Here is a 6180-nt window from a genome sequence, read left to right as displayed (position 1 = left end):
GCGGCCTTGGCACCTTCCCCGGGGGCCTGGCGGGCGACTTTTCTTTCGGGAGGCCGCCTCCGACGGTGGCCGTCCACGCTTCCCAGACCCTTAGCCCCTCGCCTGGCTTCGCCCCTGGCCACCAGACCGCGGCCACTGGCTTCCGCGTCAGTCACCTCCTCTACAGCCGGGAAGGGACCGAAGTTTGAAGGGACGCTGGAGGCTAGCCGGGTGCGGTGTCCAAAGGTGCTGAGCTCAGGCCTCCGGTTTCCCCTGGTGACAGCCCCACGTGTTGGCGCCGAAGACCTGGGTGCCCTGGGAGGACGCGCAGAGCCGGGGGCGGCTTGGCCAGCAGGGAGCTGGGCTGAGCAGCTCTTGGGCCTCGGGGTGGGTGGCCGTCTGCTGTGCACCCCTCAGCCAGGCGACCTTCAGAGCTTCCCTGCTCTGCCTCTAAGTCGATCCCTCCTGGGCCTCCAGAATCTGTGCTCTCCAGGGATTTGCCTTGAAGGGGCGGCGCGGTTGGCGCTCAGCTCCAGCGTTTCCCAAGCAGGCTGGCTGACTCCAAAGAGCCTTAGAGCGGGTGGGAGGAAGGTGGGCTGCCAGAGCGGCCCGGGGGTGGGGGCCCTTTCCACCTCCACCCAGCTTGGGTCACCTGGCTCAGGGCCTTCCCTCCTGCTTCAGGGAGGCTGCTGCCGGGGCTGGAGGACAGAGCTCAGGAGCAGCCACAGTGGTGGGGTCCAGGTGGGCCAGGAGCCTGCAGTGAGGGGATCTGAGACTTTTGGGATTGGGTCCTGTGTAAGGAAGGTCTTGCTAAGGGCTGAAACTGCCGGTGGTGGGAGGGAGAAGGGCTGCCTGGGCAGAAAACGCCCTTGGGATACCAGCTCCCTCCCCTGTCACTCAGCTCAGGTCCTTGATGAGCTCCCTGTAGGACAAGGCAACTCCCCAGGGCCCCGTCATCACTGACCACAGGAGCGGTGCCCAGCACCCAGGAGTTCCCTGAGGGTCTAGGTTTGTTTCACCCCATCCACACTGATGCTCACACAGGCTCGTGAAAGGGCACACCTGTTTTGGTCTCTTTCCCCTCCAAACCCACAGTATGGGCCAAAGCTGCGCCTGTGTTCAGAGCTCCTGAACAGCAGCTTGTGTAAATTGAAACCTACCCCACCCGGTTCGTTCTTAGACATGGTATCTTTGTGAAGCACAAGGAGCCCCCAGTCACTGGGAAGAGGAATTTTGGCCTCTGTACTCCTCAGAAGTCCTAAGTGCCCCAGTCAGATGCCCTGAGTCGTTGTGGCATCTGGGACTCCCTGGAGATGGGCACGTTGGTGGGGGGGGTATCCATCTTGTTGTTGATGGGGGGCACCCATCTTCCCTGTATTTTGGGGGAGGATGGAAGGGGGCCTTCCCAGGAAGAGAGTGGAGAGAGGATACTGTTAGTTTGGAGTAGGACAGCTGGTTTAGCAACCCTAAGCCCCAGTCACACAGGTGTTCCTAAGACACACGTATTCCTAAGACACAGGTATTCCTAAGACACAGGTATTCCTAAGACACAGGTGTTCCTAAGCTGCCCGCAGCTCCCCTCACTGCTGCTGCCACCAGTGCTGGAAATGAGAGCAGCGCACCTGTCTGTCCCTAGAGCTGACTCATCATGGCCCTGCTGAAGAGTGAGGGGTGTGTGCGTGCGTGTGTGTGTGTGTGTGTGTGTGTGTGTGTAAGACAGAGAGGGAGGGAGAAGGAGGGAGGCAGGGGAACATGGAGAGAAGGAGCCAGGAGTTGGGATAAACCTGGTGCCTGGTCATGTGTTTCATCAGCAGTGGCTCTTAACTCCGTGTGGCATCTATGCTGCTGCCCCCCACAGGCAGGTGAGCAGAGCGCCAGTTGTGTCGAAGGTGATGATGTTGGCTAACCAAACTCACAACCAACCCACAATCTCTCTTGGGGGGACACTCCCCATATGTAATACAGTTAAAGAAGGCCAGGAAAGGAAAAGAAATTCCTTAGCTTATACATTTTTAAAATTATATCTTGAACTTATTTTAATAGAATAAAATGCGAAAAATAAAGATCAATATACGTAGCTTGCATGTGTATGCTATTTTGTATAAGAATTCCACTGCTGTCACCAACATCCCCATTTCAGAGACTGAACTTGCAGAAAAATTGGAAAGAACATTTTCTAATTAAATTTGACAACAATCAGAAAATACAGTGGACAGCTGGACAATCAGTGGAGCTTCAAGAAAACTGGCTGACACGTAGGGATGTAAACATGGAACATCATGGCTGCATGACTCCTAGACGTTGGGAAGCTGCTTTTTTTTTCTAACAATGGTTTTTATGCTAAAATTGGGAAAAAAATATTTAAGATTTTTCAACTTTTGGTTTGTTTGCCCAAAGATCATTTTTTACCATTTGAAAGTTGCTCATTTATTCAAAACTTTATACCATTAGTAGGTAAAAATATAAGCAAATAGATGAAATCTTCATGAGAAAAGCTTGGTTAAAAATACTTCCAGCAGTGCAAGGTATTTGGACATGGGTGGGGTTAGATGCCAAAAAGAACCCATTCTCCCCTCCAAAACAGCCCACATGCCTGGATGTGTTTAGGAGATGGGAAGCCAGGCCAAAATGCATTTCATAGGCCCAGGCATGGCACAGTCAGCTTCAGACTCATTATCCCAAAGAAGCATTTTCTCATAGCAAAGAAACTGTTGAAATCAAAACAAGAAAACAGAGCAATGCAGCTTGTGGTCACTTTATGGTTAAATACTTTCTTCTGGCCAGGGCTTGGTGAACTTGACCACAGTCCCTAGAGCTCACTGCACGCAGGCAGCAGAAGGACCGGGTCCTGTTGGTCCGGCCAGGGCACTGCTGCCAGGAGGCTAGGAGGGTGCTCTGACCCCGGGGCTCTGAGTCCACTGTGGCACTCAGACCTCATCTGCTCCCCTGCCCTGTCCCTTTTTTTTTTTTTTTTTTTTTTTTTTTGCCTTTGGAATCATGAATCCTGCAGCCAATTCCAAAAGTAATTGTGAGACTTCAACAAAAGGAATACCTCAGCATCATGGCATAGACACATGGCAGTATGCTATTGGAATATCCAATTTTTAGTATGAACAACTTGGTGGCACTGAATAGTTTCAAATATAGGAGCAAGCTTCAAAATTCAGAAGTGAAAGACAATTAAAACATGCCAAAATATCGGGTGATTAGGAATTCTTTGCATTGCCAAGCAGCAGTGGAATTTCCTAGTGACTGAAAATCAGAGAGAATAATAATACAGGAAACTGTAATCTGCCCTGGAAACATTTGGTCACTGGGTAAATTATCCCCATACAAAGAAGAACCATTCATGAAGAAGATTCGTTTGTTAGAAATGTTTTTTAAAGTGCCATAGTGTTTTAAAAGTGAACATTGGATTTCAAGATAGGGGTGCCCATTTCACATATTGATTAAACACAGAGTATGTTTATTTCTGATGAAAAAGTTTTGCATTTTAGCAATGCTGCCTTGGGATATTAATCAACCTTTAATCTTTAGTCTCCTAAAATGTATCCACTGGTCAAGTGACATTTTTCATTCAAAGAAATACCATTATAGTGATTATTAGACTCTTCAGTGAAACAGAACGCTGAAGTTCATCCCCATTTTGCAGATAGAAAAGCCAAGTTAAGGGGCTAAATGATCTCCAGAAGCTAAACTGATGAGAGCTAAAAGGGACTCCAGATGTACCTGCAACCTTTACATGCCTCATATTCAGAAATGCATCTACTGATGGACACACACACCCACCACCCCCCCATACACACACACCCCACCCACGGAGCCCCGTCTTGGGTAGGATTTTCACAGATGACACCAACCACCCTCCATACCTAAAGGCATAGTATTTTCAAATAACCCATTGAGTTCAGGATTTGACTCCAGGTAAGAGAGAAACATGTGAAACCACCATAGAATGCAATAGAGGTCGAGTCACTTGTATCCTAATAAAATGTGACTTGTTCAATCTATCTCTTTTGAGTGTTAACTATGTGGTATTAAGTCATACAGTGAATAAGCTGAGCCTGTTGCTACCCTCACAGAGCCTCCATCCAGTGGTCGGAACAAAGATGAGTGAAGAATTACAGACTGGACATGGTTTTGTGGCTCTATAAGGATTACTTATAGATGATCAAGTCATCAACCATCTCACTTGTAAATACAAGTATCATATTATGTCTTGTACGCAGACCCCAGTGTGTTCCACACCCTGCTAACTCAGGAAGTGTTTGATTTCTCAGTTTCATAACTTCACTGTGATTTTAGGCAGGGAGTTAAGCACTGCCCCGGGCTGGTGTAGGTCCCATCTGTTCACTTTTCCACAGTGTCATTTAGGAACCTTAAAACCTGTCCTCATATTAGAAGATCTGTCATTTGGCAGTGACAGGGGAGGCAATTAATGTGGCCAGAGTTGGCCGTTCCCCAGGGCTTCTGAGTGTGCAGTCCTTTGGTGCATCTCCCATCTATAGGGTAAAGTTTTTAGAGCTCTTTTTCTTTTAATCTAATTTGAATTTGCTAACCAATGTTATTCAGGGCTAACTGCTGGGTACTTGGAATAAACTGCTTTCTTTGGTCAGATTTCATCAGTGGCTGAACACAAAGAAGGGAAAATATCTTTAGTTTCACCCATTACATGGAGCGCAATAAATAGTATATTAAATTGGACCTTCACCAAGAAAAGAAAGAAAGAAAAGAAAATTGGAGTTGTGTCCCTGCTGTAATCTAGAGCAAATTAAACTTATAAATCATTGAGTCTTTCTCTACCCCTAAGAGTCACCCATTCATCCACCAGACCGACTGAAGGTCAAGGAAGGTGTCAGGGACTCTGTTAGATGCTTCCTGTGCATTTTTCATTAAGCCTTCACAACAACCCAGTGATTTCCCTATTATTATCCCCATTTTACTTATGGGGAAACTGAGGCTCAGACCAGTTAAGTGTCTTGTTTCTCAGAGGCTACAGATAATATTGAGCTACATCAGTAGAAACCTTCCTACCCTCTATTCCTGACTTTTCTGCTTCCCACTTCATCCCTTAGGTCCTAGAGAGACCTCACTTTTCCAGACTCCTTCTGACAATCCAGGTCCAAGTTCTGTGCCCTTTGGTGTGTTCTTGGGGGCCCTGGATGGATTGCATCACACCCGCAGAAGACCGAGTACCTTCCTGCCTCTTCTCCTATGGTTTCTGTGGGAAGAGACCGGCCTGCCTTCTTCTAGAGTAACATCCCTAGAGCCAGGGAGACTGTGGACAGGTGGTAGCAGTTGAACGATGGACTGACTGACTGACGGAATGAATGAATGAATGAGTACATGTGTGAGTGAGTACACCTGTATCCTCAGCTTTTCAAAAACACTTCTGCCCACCACCCAGCCCCCAGCCTCTTGTGATGGGTCTGATTCTTCCTTACCCAGGGCCAGGCCTGCTGCTGGACCCTATAGATACAACACTGAGTGGGCCAAGCCCAGGAGGCCATTGCTGTTGAATACCCATGCTGGAGGGCTGTGTGCGATGCTAGGGGAATTCGGAGTGGGCGCAGAGCTGGGGGATAGGAATATTCAGAGACAATATTGACAGTGAGGCCAGTAGGGTTTGGTTAGTCCATATAAGCTTCACTTTGAACGTGAAAGCCATCATAATAATGTAAATTATGTCCTTGAGAATCTAGGCTGACACCCCTGCTTTCACGTGTTGATCAGTGGTCAGACATGTAAGATATGTGTATATATATATATATATTTTTTGGTTTTTTGTTTTTTTTGAGACGGCGTCTCGCTCTGTCGCACAGCTTGGAGTGCAGTGGCGTGATCTTGGTTCACTGCAAGTTCCACCTCCCGAGTTCGTGCCATTCTCCTTCCTCAGCCTCCTGGGTAGCTGGGACTACAGGCGCCTGCCACTGTACCCGGCTAATTTTTCGTATTTTTAGTAGAGACGGGATTTCACCGTGTTAGCCAGGATGGTCTCGACCTCCTGACCTCATGATCCACCCGCCTTGGCCTCCCAAAGAGATATGTATATTTTTATCTGAGGGATGGTTTGTTATTTGCCAATGATATCCAAATATTTTCCAGATCACCCTTCCCCTTTCCTGCTGCACTACCTGGATCTAAACCTCCTCATTCAGAACAGGCCTTAGCTCCCAAGGAGGCAGGAAGAAGTTGAGGTCA

The sequence above is a fragment of the Mandrillus leucophaeus genome, unplaced genomic scaffold (assembly GCF_000951045.1).
Source record: "Mandrillus leucophaeus isolate KB7577 unplaced genomic scaffold, Mleu.le_1.0 Scaffold557, whole genome shotgun sequence".
NCBI classification, from domain to species: Eukaryota; Metazoa; Chordata; class Mammalia; order Primates; family Cercopithecidae; genus Mandrillus; species Mandrillus leucophaeus.
The sequence above is the reverse complement of the archived record's forward strand: the minus strand, read 5'-3'. Positions refer to the sequence as shown.